The sequence below is a fragment of the Triticum aestivum genome, chromosome 7B, assembly GCF_018294505.1.
Source record: "Triticum aestivum cultivar Chinese Spring chromosome 7B, IWGSC CS RefSeq v2.1, whole genome shotgun sequence".
Lineage (NCBI taxonomy): Eukaryota > Viridiplantae > Streptophyta > Magnoliopsida > Poales > Poaceae > Triticum > Triticum aestivum.
In genome coordinates this window covers 212708606-212726444 of record NC_057813.1, presented here as the reverse complement: position 1 = coordinate 212726444, position 17839 = coordinate 212708606, and the positions used below count along the sequence as shown (strand labels likewise).

Below are 17839 nucleotides of genomic sequence, written 5' to 3'. Positions count from 1 at the left end.
AGGAGGAGTGCGCCCATGTTGCCACATTGCCTCCGCCGCAGCAGACGCCGGAGGAGGCAGCCCTGGCAGCCTATCAAGCCGCCTTCTATTGGACCGGGCCGCCTCCCGTCTTCATCGACCTCACCGGCGGCGATGACAATGGCAAGGTCAAGGGCAAGGGCAAGGGCAACGTCTAGGGTTGCGCGCGGGCGCCAATTTTTCTTTTTTCTTTTTATGAATGTTTAATTAAGTTTAAGTGGACTTTGGCCGGCGGTTGACCGGCCAGTTATTGTAAATTAAGCTTCTATTTTTGTTATCTGTGCCACGTTTAGGGTTCGTTCTTTTTGCTTCGCGCGTAAATTTGGGTCCGCCTCCCGTTGGGTGCTCAGGCCGACCCATATGAAAATGCGCATGCGCACGTCCGTCTGGCCAACCCAAATAGACGAAAAGCGGACAAAGTGCATGTCTGTTTGGATCGACGTGTTGGAGTTGCTCTAACATGTCTTATACTCCCTCCGTCTTAAAATAAGTGTCTCAACTTTGTACTAACTTTAGTGTAAAGTTGTACTACTAATGTTAAGACACTTATTTCGAAACGGAGGGAATATTACTTTACAAAGGGAAGTACTATATAGCCATGTTTCCTTTCATAAATACCATAATTTACTTCTGTTTCAAAATATAACACGTTTCTGTAGGCTAACTAGCCTAAAGATGTTTTATATTTTGATACGGAAGGGGCGGTTCATAAGCAAAATTAAGCACGGGTTTCCAATCTTTATTGCTACTAGATGACTCGTTGCGTCAATGACGCAAAGGCCGAGAGAGAGCCAAGTATTGCGAGAATATTCAGACACCCAAGTCAAAAACCAAATGTGGCCAACACTTGTGCATCCTCTGCTTGGAAGCCGTTTTTTCTCACCGGATCTAACATAGATACATGATTCTTCAAGAGCAAATCTTAGAGCAAATATAAAGCATGGAAGGCTTTAAGTTGTACTATTGAGACCATACCACCATATCTTCATTTAGTTTCTTTGGAAATCTAAAGGTCTAAGAGGATGGTACATGTGAGAAGCTGTGAGTCCACAACAAAAAACTAAACTAACTTATAAACAAACATTTCAAGTTTGGAAGCCACAAAAAAGCAGCCCGGATCTCTCGTTGTAGTGCAGGTACATGTCCTTAATCCTGCATCCACAACCCATGATTTTTCAACACCTAAATCCATGAAATCCAACCGAAGGAAATCATGGCAAAAACATGTGCCGTGGCTTACGTCTCCAAGAAGGACTTCTTGGCATTCTTGTGCAGGTTGGACACAGCAATCCTCGCTGCGAGCTGCAGAAGAACCACACAGGCACCTTCCTTCACCTTGCCCTTGGGGAGGAGGGGGGCAACACTTGCAGCGCCGCAACAAGGCTTGCTCGGAGTGTAATCATCAGCATTCTTAGATGCCTAAACAAACAACCAAAAAAGAACAGGCTATGAGCAATCAAAAAAGAGGAATTATACGCATGAAATAATATTATTCATTTGACAATTAGTCCCAAACAGAGATATGACCCAGCCACTTCTCTGGGAGTGCCCATACTATCCGAGTTTAAATTTCAACACTATTTTTCCAGCCCATATAACACACAGTATTTATGTATGCGTCTCGGAAAGGAAAGGAGCTTAAATCCCAGTCCCAATACAGCCAAAACTACATCGAGATACATTTCGTGAACGAATCACAGAAGTGTAAGGCTAAGATTAAATTATAAAGCCTATATCCCTCCTTCCCCACCAAAATGTGGCCACATCCATGCTTTGTCATCCCTTAACTAAATTTCAAACCATTTGAAGATCACAACCAAATTTACTTTTTTAGAAACACCACCATGTAAAACACAGTAAGAATTCTAATACAAAGTTGTGCTCTTACATTGATATGCCCAGGATTAGATCTCCTTAAACCTTAATTTACAATGATACATCTCTAGGATATGAAACGCACAATCCTGAACATAATCATCATGTTTGTGGAAAAAATAAAGGGTTATTATTAAACAGTATAACTCAGCCACCTACACCCCTCCACAGCGATTTGAACCCCTGAGCCGTCGGATCTCCTTCACTAATGTCCTGGATTAGCTCAGCCATCCAACTGGAGTCTGTGGAAATTATTTACTTCTCCCCGGCGCGGCCCACTTGGCCCACAATGATTGGGTAGCTCCTCCGCAGAACGTGTTGGACCTGCTGTCGTTAATCGGGCCGTCCCAGTCGATGGTGCACACAGGCCCGCTCGAAAGTGCACAAACTCGGCGTGTTCCCTGCCTATCCATTCCTAGAAACGCCTCTTCTGTCTTCGGGGATTCCATCCCTAATCAGCGAGCCCAGTCACGGCGGCGCTCGCTGCCGTCGTCCTGCCTCCCACTTGCGAGCTGCTACTGCAGATGTGCATCGACGTCTGTGTCCTCTACCCTCCATGCACAGGATTACATGTGCGTCCCTGCGTCCCATCTTTTCATTCTCCTATGGTATGTTGCGTTCTTCCATGGTGGCCATGGTGGCGACACGCGCCTCCTGTTGGGGAACGTTGCAGAAAATTAAAAAATTTCCTACGGTTTCACCAAGATCCATCTATGAGTTCATCTAAGCAACGAGTCAAGGAAGTGAGTTTGCATCTACATACCACTTGTAGATCGTGTACGGAAGCGTTCGAGGAAGCGGTGATGATGGAGTCGTACTCGATGTGATTCAGATCACCGATGACCAAGTGCTGAATGGACAGCACCTCCGCGTTCAACACACGTACGGTACGGGCGACGTCTCCTCCGTCTTGATCCAGCAAGGAGGAAGGAGAGGTTGAGGAAGACAGCTCCACCGGCAGCACGACGGCGTGATGATGGTGGAGAAGCAGTACTCTGACAGGGCTTCGCCGAGCACACTACAGAGGAGGAGATGTGTTGGGGAGGGGAGGGCTGCGCCTTGGCTTGGGTGCGGCTGCCCTCCCCTCACCCCTCTATTTATAGGGGAAGGGGCAAGGGGGGCCGGCCCCTCTAGATGGGATCTAGAGGGGGGGCGGCGGCCAGGGAGGGGGCTTGCCCCCCAAGCAAGGGGGTGCGCCCCCCTTTAGGGTTCCCCCCCCCCCCAACCCTAGGCGCATGGGCCCAAGGGGGGGCGCGCCTAGCCCACCAGGGGCTGGCTGCAGCCCCACGCAGCCCAAGTGCCCCCCCAGGAAGGGTGGCCCCTCCCGGTGGACCCCCGGAACCCCTCCGGTGGTCCCGGTACAATACCGGTATGACCCCGAAACTTTCCGGTGTCCGTTTTTACAACTTCCCATATATAAATCTTTACCTCCGGACCCTTCCGGAACTCCTCGTGACGTCCGGATCTCATCCGGGACTCCGAACAACATTCGGTAGTCACATACAAGTCTTCCTAATAACCCTAGCGTCACCGAACCTTAAGTGTGTAGACCCTACGGGTTCGGGAGACACGTAGACATGACCGAGATGGCTCTCGGGCAATAACCAACAGCGGGATCTGGATACCCATGTTGGCTCCCACATGCTCCTCAATGATGTCATCGGATGAACCACAATGTCGAGGATTCAATCAACCCCGTATGCAATTCCCTTTGTCAGTCGGTATGTTACTTGCCCGAGACTCGATCGTCGGTATCCCAATACCTCGTTCAGTCTCGTTACCGGCAAGTCACTTTACTCGTACCGTAATGCATGATCCCATGACCAGACACTTGGTCACTTTGAGCTCATTATGATGATGCACTACCGAGTGGGCCCAGTGATACCTCTCCGTAATACGGAGTGACAAATCCCAGTCTCGATCCGTGTCAACCCAACAGACACTTTCGGAGATACCTGTAGTGCACCTTTATAGTCACCCAGTTACGTTGTGACGTTTGGTACACCCAAAGCACTCTTACGGTATCCGGGAGTTACACGATCTCATGGTCTAAGGAAGAGATACTTGACATAGTAAAAGCTCTAGCAAGACGAACTACACGATCTTGTGCTATGCTTAGGATTGGGTCTTGTCCATCACGTCATTCTCCTAATGACGTGATCCCGTTGTCAATGACATCTAATGTCCATAGTCAGGAAACCATGACTATCTGTTGACCAACGAGCTAGTCAACTAGAGGCTCACTAGGGACATGTTTTGGTCTATGTATTCACACGTGTATTATGATTTCCGGATAATACAGTTATAGCATGAATAAAAGACAATTATCATGAACAAGGAAATATAATAATAATACTTTTATTATTGCCTCTAGGGCATATTTCCAACAGTCTCCCACTTGCACTAGAGTCAATAATCTAGTTACATAGTGATGAATCGAACACCCATAGAGTTCTGGTGTTGATCATGTTTTGCTCGCGAGAGAGGTTTAGTCAACGGATCTGCGACATTCAGATCCGTATGTACTTTGCAAATATCTATGTCTCCATCTTGAACATTTTCACGGATGGAGTTGAAACGACGCTTGATGTGCCTGGTCTTCTTGTGAAACCTAGGCTCCTTTGCAAGGGCAATAGCTCCAGTGTTGTCACAGAAGAGTTTGATCGGTCCCGACGCATTGGGTATGACTCCTAGGTCGGTGATGAACTCCTTCACCCAAATAGCTTCATGCGCTGCCTCCGAGGCTGCCATGTACTCCGCTTCACATGTAGATCCCGTCACGACGCTCGGCTTGCAGCTGCACCAGCTTACTGCTCCACCATTCAACATATACACGTATCCGGTTTGTGACTTAGAGTCATCCAGATCTGTGTCGAAGCTAGCGTCGACGTAACCCTTTACGACGAGCTCTTCGTCACCTCCATAAACGAGAAACATGTCCTTTGTCCTTTTCAGGTACTTCAGGATATTCTTGACCGCTGTCCAGTGTTCCTTGCCGGGATTACTTTGGTACCTTCCTACCAAACTTACGGCAAGGTTTACATCAGGTCTGGTACACAGCATGGCATACATAATAGATCCTATGGCTGAAGCATAGGGATGACACTCGTCTCTTCTTTATCTTTTGCCGTGGTCGGGCATTGAGCCGAGCTCAATCTCACACCTTGCGATACAGGCAAGAATCCCTTCTTGGACTGATCCATTTTGAACTTCTTCAAAATCTTATCAAGGTATGTGCTTTGTGAAAGACCTATGAGGCGTCTCGATCTATTTCTATAGATCTTGATGCCTAATATATAAGCAGCTTCTCTAAGGTCCTTCATTGAAAAACACTTATTCAAGTAGGCCTTAATGTTGTCCAAGAATTCTATATTATTTCCCATCAAAAGTATGTCATCTACATATAATATGAGAAATGCTACAGAGCTCCCACTTACTTTCTTGTAAACGCAGGCTTCTCCATAAGTCTGCATAAACCCAAACGCTTTGATCATCTCATCAAAGCGAATGTTCCAACTCCGAGATGCTTGCACCAGCCCATAAATGGATCGCTGGAGCTTGCATACTTTGCTAGCATTCTTAGGATCGACAAAACCTTTCGGCTGCATCATATACAGTTCTTCCTTAAGATAACCGTTAAGGAATGCCGTTTTGACGTCCATCTGCCATATCTCATAATCATAGTATGCGGCAATTGCTAACATGATTCGGACGGACTTAAGCTTCGCTACGGGAGAGAAAGTCTCATCGTAGTCAATCCCTTGAACTTGCCGATAACCCTTAGCGACAAGTCGAGCTTTATAGATGGTGACATTACCATCCGCGTCCGTCTTCTTCTTAAAGATCCATTTGTTTTCTATCGCTCGCCGATCATTGGGCAAGTCAGTCAAAGTCCATACTTTGTTTTCATACATGGATTCTATCTCGGATTTCATGGCTTCAAGCCATTTGTTGGAATCTAGGCCCGCCATTGCTTCTTCATAGTTCGAAGGTTCACCGTTGTCTAACAACATGATTTCCAGGACAGGGTTGCCGTACCACTCCGGTGCGGAACGTGTCCTTGTGGACCTACGAATTTCAGTAGCAACTTGATCTGAAGTACCTTGATCATCATCATTAATTTCCTCTTCAGTTGGTGTAGGCATCACATGAACATTTTCCTGAGCTGCACTACTATCCTGCTCAAGAGGTAGTACTTCATCGAGTTCTACTTTCCTTCCACTTACTTCTTTCGAGAGAAACTCTTTTTCCAGAAAGGATCCGTTCTTGGCAACAAAGATCTTGCCCTCGGATCTTAAGTAGAAGGTATACCCAATGGTTTCCTTAGGGTATCCTATGACGCATTTTTCCGACTTGGGTTCGAGCTTTTCAGGTTGAAGTTTCTTGACATAAGCATCGCATCCCCAAACTTTTAGAAACGACGGCTTAGGTTTCTTCCCAAACCATAATTCATACGATGTCGTCTCAACGGATTTAGACGGTGCCCTATTTAAAGTGAATGTAGTTGTCTCTAGAGCGTATCCCCAAAATGATAGTGGTAAATCGGTAAGAGACATCATAGACCGCACCATATCTAAGAGAGTGCGATTACGACGTTCGGACACACCGTTTCGCTGAGGTGTTCCAGGCGGCGTGAGTTGTGAAACGATTCCACATTTCCTTAAGTGTGTACCAAATTCGTGACTTAAGTATTCTCCTCCACGATCTGATCGTAGGAATTTTATCTTTCGGTCACGTTGATTCTCTACCTCATTCTGAAATTCTTTGAACTTTTCAAAGGTCTCAGACTTGTGTTTCATTAAGTAGACATACCCATATCTACTCAAGTCATCAGTGAGGGTGAGAACATAACGATATCCTCCGCGAGCCTCAACGCTCATTGGACCGCACACATCGGTAAGTATGATCTCCAACAAGTTGGTTGCTCGCTCCATTGTTCCGGAGAACGGAGTCTTGGTCATCTTGCCCATAAGGCATGGTTCGCATGTGTCAAACGATTCATAATCGAGAGACTCCAAAAGTCCATCAGCATGGAGCTTCTTCATGCGCTTGACACCAATGTGACCAAGGCGGCAGTGCCACAAGTATGTGGGACTATCGTTATCAACTTTACATCTTTTGGTATTCACACTATGAATATGTGTAACATTACGCTCGAGATTCATTAAGAATAAACCATTGACCATAGGGGCATGACCATAAAACATATCTCTCATATAAATAGAACAACCATTATTCTCGGATTTAAATGAGTAGCCATCTCGTATCAAACGAGATCCAGATACAATGTTCATGCTCAAACTTGGCACAAAATAACAATTATTAAGGTTTATAACTAATCCCGTAGGTAAATGTAGAGGTAGCATGCCGACGGCGATCACATCGACCTTGGAACCGTTCCCGACGCACATCGTCACCTCGTCCTTCGCCAGTCTCCGTTTATTCCGCAGCTCCTGCTGTGAGTTACAAATATGAGCAACGGCACCGGTATCAAATACCCAGGAGTTACTACGAGTACTGGTAAGGTACACATCAATTACATGTATATCAAATATACCTTTCGTGTTGTCGGCCTTCTTATCCGCTAAGTATTTGGGGCAGTTCCGCTTCCAGTGACCCTTCCCCTTGCAATAAAAGCACTCAGTCTCGGGCTTGGGTCCATTCTTTGACTTCTTCCCGGCAACTGGCTTACCGGGCGCGGCAACATCTTTACCGTCCTTCTTGAAGTTTTTCTTACCCTTGCCCTTCTTAAACTTAGTGGTCTTATTGACCATCAACACTTGATGCTCCTTTTTGATTTCAACCTCTGCTGACTTAAGCATTGAAAATACTTCAGGAATGGTCTTCACCATCCCCTGCATATTGTAGTTCATCACAAAGCTCTTGTAGCTTTGTGGGAGCGACTGAAGGATTCTGTCAATGACCGCCTCGTCCGGGAGGTTAACGTCCAGCTAGGACAGGCGGCTGTGCAACCCAGACATTTTGAGTATGTGCTCACTGACAGAACTGTTTTCCTCCATCTTACAACTATAGAACTTGTCGGAGACTTCATATCTCTTGACCCGGGCATGAGCTTGGAAAACTAGTTTCAGCTCTTCGAACATCTCATATGCTCCGTGTCGCTCAAAACGCTTTTGGAGCCCCGGTTCTAAGCTGTAAAGCATGCCGCACTGAACGAGGGAGTAATCATCAGTACGTGTCTGCCAAACGTTCAAATCGTCTGGCAGTGCTGGGAGAGCAGGTGGGTCACCTAACGGTGCTTCTAGGACATATGCTTTCTTGGCAGCTATGAGGATGATCCTCAGGTTCCGGACCCAGTCCGTATAGTTGCCGCCATCATCTTTCAGCTTGGTTTTCTCTAGGAACGCGTTGAAATTCATATTGACATGAGCGTTGGCCATTTGATCTACAAGACATATTTGCAAAAGGTTTTTAGACTAAGTTCATGATAATTAAGTTCATCTTAATCAAATTATTGAATGAACTCCCACTCAGATTTGACATCCCTCTAGTCATCTAAGTGTTACACGATCCGAGTCGACTAGGCCGTGTCCAATCATCACGTGAGACGGACTAGTCATCGTCGGTGAACATTCTCATGTTGATCGTATCTTCTATACGACTCGTGTTCAACCTTTCGGTCTCCGTGTTCCGAGGCCATGTCTGTACATGCTAGGCTCGTCAAGTTAATCCTAAGTGTTTTGCATGTGTAAAACTGTCTTACACCCGTTGTATGTGAACGTAAGGATCTATCACACCCGATCATCACGTGGTGCTTCGAAACGACGAACTTTAGCAACGGTGCACAATTAGGGGAGAACACTTCTTGAAATTGTTGTGAGGGATCATCTTATTTACTACCGTCGTTCTAAGTAAACAAGATGCATAAAACATAATAAACATCACATGCAATTATATAAAGTAGTGACATGATATGGCCAATATCATATAGCTCCTTTGATCTTCATCTTCGGGGCTCCATGATCATCTTGTCACCGGCATGACACCATGATCTCCATCATCATGATCTCCATCATCATGTCTTCATGAAGTTGTCACGCCAACGACTACTTCTACTCCTATGACTAACGCGTTTAGCAACAAAGTAAAGTAGTTTACATGGCGTTCTTCAATGACACGCAGGTCATACAAATAATAAAGACAACTCCTATGGCTCCTGCCGGTTGTCATACTCATCGACATGCAAGTCATGATTCCTATTACATGAACATGATCTCATACATCACATAATATCATTCATCATTCATCACAACTTCTGGCCATATCACATCACATGACAATTGCTGCAAAAACAAGTTAGACGTCCTCTAATTGTTGTTACATCTTTTACGTGGCTGCAATTGGGTTCTAGCAAGAACGTTTGTTACCTACGAATAACCACAACGTGATTTTGTCAACTTCTATTTACCCTTCATAAGGACCCTTTTCATCGAATCCGCTTCAGCTAAAGTGGGAGAGACAGACACCCGCCAGCCACCTTATGCACTAGTGCATGTTAGTCGGTGGAACCGGTCTCACGTAAGCGTACGTGTAAGGTTGGTCCGGGCCGCTTCATCCCACAATACCGCTGAAGCAAGAAAAGACTAGTAGCGGCAAGCAAGTTGACAAGATCTACGCCCACAACAAAATTGTGTTCTACTCGTGCAATAGAGAACTAAGCATAGACCTAGCTCATGATGCCACTGATGGGGAACGTTGCAGAAAATTAAAAATTTTCCTACGATTTCACCAAGATCCATCTATGAGTTCATCTAAGCAACGAGTCAAGGGAGTGAGTTTGCATCTACATACCACTTGTAGATCATGTACGGAAGCGTTCGAGGGAGCGGTGATGATGGAGTCGTACTCGACGTGATTCAGATCACCGATGACCAAGTGCTGAACGGACAGCACCTCCGCGTTCAACACACGTACGGTACGGGTGACGTCTCCTCCGTCTTGATCCAGCAAGGAGAAAGGAGAGGTTGAGGAAGACAGCTCCACCGGCAGCACGACGGTGTGATGATGGTGGAGAAGCAGTACTCCGACAGGGCTTCGCCGAGCACACTACGGAGGAGGAGATGTGTTGGGGAGGGGAGGGTTGCGCCTTGGCTTGGGTGCGGCTGCCCTCCCCTCACCCCTCTATTTATAGGGGAAGGGGCAAGGGGGGCCGGCCCCTCTAGATGGGATCTAGAGGGGGGGCGGCGGCCAGGGAGGGGGCTTGCCCCCCAAGCAAGGGAGTGCGCCCCCCTTTAGGGTTTCCCCCCAACCCTAGGCGCATGGGCCCAAGGGGGGCGCGCCTAGCCCACCAGGGGCTGGCTGCAGCCCCACGCAGCCCAAGTGGCCCCCCGGGAAGGGTGGCCCCTCCCGGTGGACCCCCGGAACCCTTCCGGTGGTCCCGGTACAATACCGGTATGACCCCGAAACTTTCCGGTGTCCGTTTTACAACTTCCCATATATAAATCTTTACCTCCGGACCCTTCCGAAACTCCTCGTGACGTCCGGGATCTCATCCGGGACTCCGAACAACATTCGGTAGTCACATACAAGTCTTCCTAATAACCCTAGCGTCACCGAACCTTAAGTGTGTAGACCCTACGGGTTCGGGAGACACGTAGACATGACCGAGACGGCTCTCGGAGAATAACCAACAGCGGGATCTGGATACCCATGTTGGCTCCCACATGCTCCTCGATGATGTCATTGGATGAACCACAATGTCGAGGATTCAATCAACCCCGTATGCAATTCCCTTTGTCAGTCGGTATGTTACTTGCCCGAGACTCGATCGTCGGTATCCCAATACCTCGTTCAGTCTCGTTACCGGCAAGTCACTTTACTCGTACCGTAATGCATGATCCCGTGACCAGACACTTGGTCACTTTGAGCTCATTATGATGATGCACTACCGAGTGGGCCCAGTGATACCTCTCCGTAATACGGAGTGATAAATCCCAGTCTCGATCCGTGTCAACCCAACAGACACTTTCGGAGATACCTGTAGTGCACCTTTATAGTCACCCAGTTACGTTGTGACGTTTGGTACACCCAAAGCACTCTTACGGTATCCGGGAGTTACACGATCTCATGGTCTAAGGAAGAGATACTTGACATAGTAAAAGCTCTAGCAAGACGAACTACACGATCTTGTGCTATGCTTAGGATTGGGTCTTGTCCATCACGTCATTCTCCTAATGACGTGATCCCGTTGTCAATGACATCTAATGTCCATAGTCAAGAAACCATGACTATCTGTTGACCAACGAGCTAGTCAACTAGAGGCTCATTAGGGACATGTTATGGTCTATGTATTCACACGTGTATTACGATTTCCGGATAATACAGTTATAGCATGAATAAAAGACAATTATCATGAACAAGGAAATATAATAATAATACTTTTATTATTGCCTCTAGGGCATATTTCCAACACCTCCGGCATCCTTCCCTGGATGTCCCTTAGATGCTAGGTTAGCGTAGTACGGCCTCCGACGTTCCGCGCCTGAAGCTGGGCCTCGACCGTGAGGAGATGGGGGACACAAACTGACTGTAATCTGAGTCAAAGTCAGCCATTGAGGACACCGACGAGGTAGAATCGCATGAGCTACTCCTTCGCTGAGCCATCTCCATTGCATGCCTGCTACGTGGGGTCGTGGAACGCTCTGCTCCGATTTCTACTGCTCCAAGGCTGGATGAGCTGCTTATATAAAGTAGATCCGAGCAGTTTCTAACACTAAGTATCCTTGCATGTTTTAACTCATTTTACCAAGAAACTGAAAAAAAAAAAGTTCAGCGTAATGACTATTTGGTTTAAAGAAAATGTTCAAGATATGCATCCGATAAAATGAGAACGATGCATATAATCGGAAAAAATAGTTCCGTTTGTCATGCATGCTGCTTCTTTGTATCCGACTTTTTAGGTCCAGGAATCGAGAGATCTACCATGTAATTTTAAGTGCTCTTCAGATGACATAATCATTCCAGCATATTATAGCACAGATTCCTCATGTTAAACCATCTGGCTGGTGCTATTTGTAAGTGCTTTTCAGATTCAGAATTTGCTTTGAGATGGTTTTTTTTCCTTGCAAAAAAAAAACCATCTGGCTGGTGCTATTTGTACGTGCAGCGGCATAAAAATTCTCAATTGATAAATAAAATAAAGTTACATCAACAGTACAAAATCGACTTTGCCCCATCACATTTTGTGCAATGGGGTCATTCCAGCATGTTGATTTTCCCGGAACAAATGTAACCCACGCGTCATCTACATCAAGGCACTGTAATTGAAAGTACTCAAAGACTTGACATATATCCTACTACTTTTGTGAATAATATGAGAAAGATATGTAAACTTAACTTTCATATTTCATGTTTTCAGATGTTTATGATATTATGATCATTATATCTTATACAGATATAAAGGACGAGCGCAGCAACGCGCGCCATTATGATCTAGTAGCTAACTAATGCATGATATTTATTAAACAATTAGCACCCGAATGCAAACCTAAGGGCCTCTGCGTAGCATGATAAGGAATAAAGATATTAAATGTTCAATCTGATTCTTTTGTATAAATAATGCCTCAAAGTAATACTATAAGAAAGGAACAAAATAGGAAGAGACGGGGTACCATGCTCTCACCTACAATAATTTCCTTCCATATATGGGTTTTCCCTAGTACTGATCAAACCAACTTTAAATAGCAGTGATGACCGCCAATTTTTGTTCAACACGCCAAGAGGAACCCAACAAATACACCTGCAAGCAATAAAACATGGGTTAAAAGTTCACCCATCTAAGCAGGTATCCAACCAAAATCAGAAAGAAAAAAAGATATAGGATGGTCTAATTCCTTCAGGATATCGGCGAACCAGATTAGAGCAGATTGACAGGAGTATAAATACCTCGGAACTAAACACATTAAAGTAAAAATAAAAATACTTTATCAGCACATTTTTTGTACCAAATAATTGCATAAGGTCATCGAACTACGCTGGTTTAAACAGGGCACATGGTTCAAAGTCAGAAATGGGAGGGGATGCTCCTGGCTGCTAAAGCAGACATAATTACTAAAACCAAACATTAAGCATACTAAAATAAGCAAGTTCTGTTTTCAATAGAATTCGTGAGATTATTCCATTCTCAAGCAAGTGCACACATGCAGAACACCTTTTCAGTGAAGAAGCACAATGGAAGACATGATCGAGGCAAGATTATAAATAAAATAAAAGGACAACCAACGAAAATATTTGCGACAAAATTATTCCAACAATATGGATTATTAGTAAACTACCAGTATCATGTATCACTTGGCTTCCTCTGCAAACGCCTGCTAAAGCAGAGTAGAGAGTTACCAGGTAGCTTACTTTTTTGCAAGACACACAAGCAGGTGTGAAGCTGCACAAGAAGATACCATAGAGAAGTCGTCAATGGAGCCAGTCTGAGCGAGCCAAAGAAGTGTGTGACCTTCCGGTGGCCATCATACGGGTCGGGGTCCTCCTCACGGCAGCGAATCCTCGTGGCGCCGTTATCGCCTGCTAGGCCCGGGGTGCAAAAAAGTTAGGGCGGCGGAAAAGAAGGGTGATGCTGCAGCGAACGACGAGACTGGCTCTAAATATTAATATGCCATCATATTTCATATTGGCAAAAAGGAGACAGAAATGTAGCAACCTGGCACAACTAATTATCTGTACTAATTATTGTCGGATGATTGCATATAATCACTCATCATGAGTAACCGATAGACTGAATGATGGAATGAGAGGAGAAATATATTTAATGAAATAGAGTAAGAGAGAGAAACTTGAAAGGAAAAAACTCAGCGCTTGCAAATGAAAAAACATCATATAAAATGGATAATCACCAATCAGGGGATTTGTAAGATATGAGCTTGTTGTTGTGATTATCACAAATCTCGTTGATGGATGATTGGAATCAGCTATTTCACTGAATAAACAATGGTCATGGCAAAGTTTCACTGACGGGAATCAGCTACAATCACAGAAATGTTTATGACTGGTCTTACACAAGTAGCAAGCTTCAGTTTCGCTCACAGGAATAGGGGATTTGTATATCTATGCGACTATGCCATGTGTATTGCACACTTTATTTAGACAAGCATGCAAGGAAAATATATTCATGGCACAGTTTCAGTTTTGTGCCATGAAGAGAGGTCGTGAAGTGTGCTGTCCAGAACAGAGATGACCATATGTATCAAGAATGTTGAGGTATGGAGAAAATACACTCTCTTGGGAACACAAGCAGGTTGGTATTTTTTCCTGCATTCTACTGGCAAATACAAATAGTTAACTGGGCGCGGAATATATCAAACTAAAAAATGAATTATTATTCTGTGATGGTAGAAAAAGCAAACTTCCCACACAGTAATTCATACTGTGATATTATGGGCATATACTAAAGTATTTTGAGAAGCATAGAAACAGTTAATCTTGTTTGGTACCTTTCTTCTGTAGCGATCGCTTCAGGTACATAATGTTGATGTGCCACGTGGTGTCCAAAGTAGATATGAAAGCTAGTATATTGTATACATAAAAATTATGCCAACGATTTCTCTATTTTGACCTTCTTTAAGTAGGTAAGTATTTTCCAGATAACAACTTCGCTTTATTACCTCAAAATTGATCAACTCGTGTGCCAATGAATAGAGCTATAGAATTTGATAGGGTCTGTACTCATGTATTCCCAGATCCTTGCAATTCGGACAGTAAACATCCAGCGATAGGACTTCCTGTTCACGTCCTTTAGCAGCAGGACTCCATCAATTAAATCCTGCTGATGGTAAAAAGAGAAAGTGATTACCACAGTCCATAGGGTAGTTAGAGATTAGCCACAAAGAAAATAAAAGGGCAGAGAGCTCTAAATAATCTCTTTCTTACTTCCACAATTACATCATGTTCAAATACAAAAAGGAAATAAGCCAGAATATTTATCCATTGCTCAGTGTCAAGAGAAAGCACGTCCCAGTTATAATTGTTTCTACTAGCAAATCGTCTAGTTTATTGATGCCTATGAACAACATATTAAATAGGGTAGCTCAACTCATGCCTAACGAAGATCCAAGTTTCAGTAAAGCAGAAGAATTCATGTTTTCCAAAAATTTCTTGCACAAATTAGCACAAATCAAGGAAGGTCACCAAGAAAAACAGCAATCTAAAAATTAAAAGAGAGGAAGAAACAACACTGTAATAATGCTTTGAAAAGCTTGATTTGGTGTGAGCACAAACTGTGAGAAAAATCAAATGTGTATGTTTAGTTCGTGTGTCAATTTCACAAAAGAGCAGGACCTAAGTTACTGCTGCCCAGCATAGAGTAGCACTACCCTCAGTTGCAGCTTCAGTCCATATAAAATAGTCAGTCCACCAGCAACAGAGGCTATAAACCTCTTCTACTCTTGCATAACTACTTCAGAGTCTGAACGTACAATAGAGTTCATAACTGAACCAAGGGGGGAAATGAGATGTTATTTTTTAAATGAGACGACATTTTTTAATATAACTGAACGTATTGTAAGTACATGAGTTCCTGACATGGCAGTCTCACCAACAACAATTTGAAGTTAAAGCGAAATTGCACAAATTTTGTTTAAGCCACCACACCCACTGCTTTTAAACATAGGTGCCCTCAGAAAAAATCATAAACACATCACACTAATCAGTCTATATACATGACTTTACTCGATAATTAGAATCACTATGTCTTCCCGACTCATATATGTAACAAAATCTAAGTGTTGGCCATAGTAACAATAGTATATCTGGTAGTACTTAGGTGTCATTAATCACAATTAGGGATTTGTGTCTCTCTTCTCTTGTTCCTACACCTCTATTACCAAAAACTAAGAAGCACACGAAATCAATCCAATTCAGATTCCTCAGAGAACAATGAGAAGCACACTGCATGTCTGCTAATGCTTAGCTAAATTGATAGAAAAGGTAATATGTAGCCACCTGGCTGCTAGAGCATATAGAAGATAAGCATGGACGATGAAGAACTGACACCACGGATGCCTCCTGTACATCAGCAACTGCACAACCACATACAATGGCTCCGACTACCATAGAACACAAGTCTGCCACTGAGAAGACGAGCTCAGCCAACGGATCACCGAATCGACGGGCACATCAACCCCACCATCGACTTGATGGGAACACACCCATCTACAACAGAGACCAAAGGAAAAGCAAGAGCATGATTACTGAGTTGGAAAGAAAGTAAGAACAAAACACAAATAGAGAAAATAAAGCAGGAGATCATCACCACATATAGGACGCATCCGACGACGATTTCCCTGCCACCGCACCTCCTTTCCTCTCCCTCCTCTCCTCCTCTCTCTCCGTCTTATCTTCTCTCTCTCCTGTAGACCAAATTGAGAGAGGAAGGGGATTAGAAGAAGGAACTCATGGGGGGGTGCAACCAGAAGAGATGGGGAATGAGATGGCGCCTGATATAGCGGAGGTTGCGGCGAGGCGCGTCGGCTGGCGCGGCTACTGCTTCCCTCCTCCTGCGGAGTCTGGGTCGAGGTCGCGCTCCTCGGCTCGAGCTCCTCCTGCCGAGGACGGATCGATGGCGACAGGCACCGGTGGAGCACGGGGCGCGGCTGCTGCTCCCCTCCTTATATTGAGTCCTACTCGAGGGCAAGCTCCTCCTGCCGAGGCCGGATCAAGGCCGACGGGCGCCGGCAGAGCAGGGACGGCCGAGGCCGAGGAGGCGGCGGTAGGAGAAGAGGCAGACGAGGATGAGTGGCGGCGGCGGTAGGAGAGGAGGCGGCTGCGGGGCGCGGGCTAGGTCTGACTGCTTTTCCTCTTTTCTCTCGCTGCCGCTTCCCCTTTTCTTTTCTGTCGTGCCTGCTAGCCCCAGGTCGCCCGCTCGCTCGCTGTTGTCTCTGAGCCGCGCACCCGCGACACTGACAGATGGGCCTGCCACGGCTGAAGCGGAGGCGCCGCCGCTGGGTGCAAACGAGGACGGTAAAAAAACGACCAGCCAACCCGCGAAAGCCTCTGGTAACCCACGATCGATTGCCCCGCTTTCACCCGGACAAAGAGAAGCATACACCGTGTCGCTGCTAGGCTGGCCCGCGCGCAAGGCTGGCCCAAGTGTCAGTCGCTCTAGCTCGATTACGCAGCGTACAGAAGAACGAGCGCCCAGATGTTTACCACGACGATGGAAAGTACTATGTCATTGGACAGCAGTGCAAATCGAGCGTACAGGATGAATTTGAAACATCGATGGCGCTGGAATGGCAGGTAGTCTAGCAGCGTTTATATGTTAGATGAGGACGTTGCTGCAAACAAAAGAAAAAACCTTGTTTTTTTTTGAAACGGAAAGAAAAAAACCTTGTGAGGTATACCAAACCAAACCTCATGGTTTTTGTTAGCCAGACCGCGACATCTTGAGCCGGTGGCAGAAAGCGACCAGTGACAAAATTAGAGACCATGGACCGTGCTTTGATTTGGAGCTAAGCTAATTATCAATCAACGATTATTGGCGCCATCATTCGCCGATTAAAAAGTCGTCATGTGTGACGCTGCCATTGGGCTGAAACATAAGCTGGCAAAAGCAGGAGACAGGGTGACCAAACCTGTCCGCCCGGTGGGTGGGCTCGGCGATGTGTGCCTGGTATCCAATGCGCGGCCGCTTGTTGTCACGGCACGGCACGAGCCGCCACCACCGACCGATCGCAAGCTAAAATTTAAGAAATTCCACACTACGATCATATTCCGTGAGCTCGCTCTCACCAGATGTTGCTAGCAGCCAGTCAGAATCAGACGAAATAATTGTGTGCATGTTTATTTATATACTGTATTTGTTTATTTTCTGAAGTAAACATATCAATGTAGTTGTTTTCATGCATATATAATGCGGAGAGGGCTGCACATGTATGGATGGTTAATTAGGGATCATCCAGAAGATCCTGGGAATATTTCA

At 45.4% G+C, this 17839-nt stretch overlaps 1 long non-coding RNA gene across 10 annotated transcripts; it reads right to left on the bottom strand.

The window, feature by feature from the left end:
- Positions 1-1006: 1006 nt before the first annotated feature.
- Positions 1007-16271, bottom strand: LOC123156584 (uncharacterized). 10 transcript variants are annotated; one of them, XR_006478207.1, is made up of 8 exons: positions 16172-16271; positions 15862-16071; positions 14526-14683; positions 14355-14426; positions 13188-13428; positions 12536-12652; positions 1259-1437; positions 1007-1170 (listed from the first exon to the last, which is right to left on the bottom strand). It is a non-coding gene; the product is annotated as an uncharacterized lncRNA (long non-coding RNA). The 10 variants fall into 10 exon arrangements; XR_006478204.1 differs by having other exon boundaries at positions 14355-14683; XR_006478211.1 differs by having other exon boundaries at positions 13188-14426.
- Positions 16272-17839: the final 1568 nt, after the last annotated feature.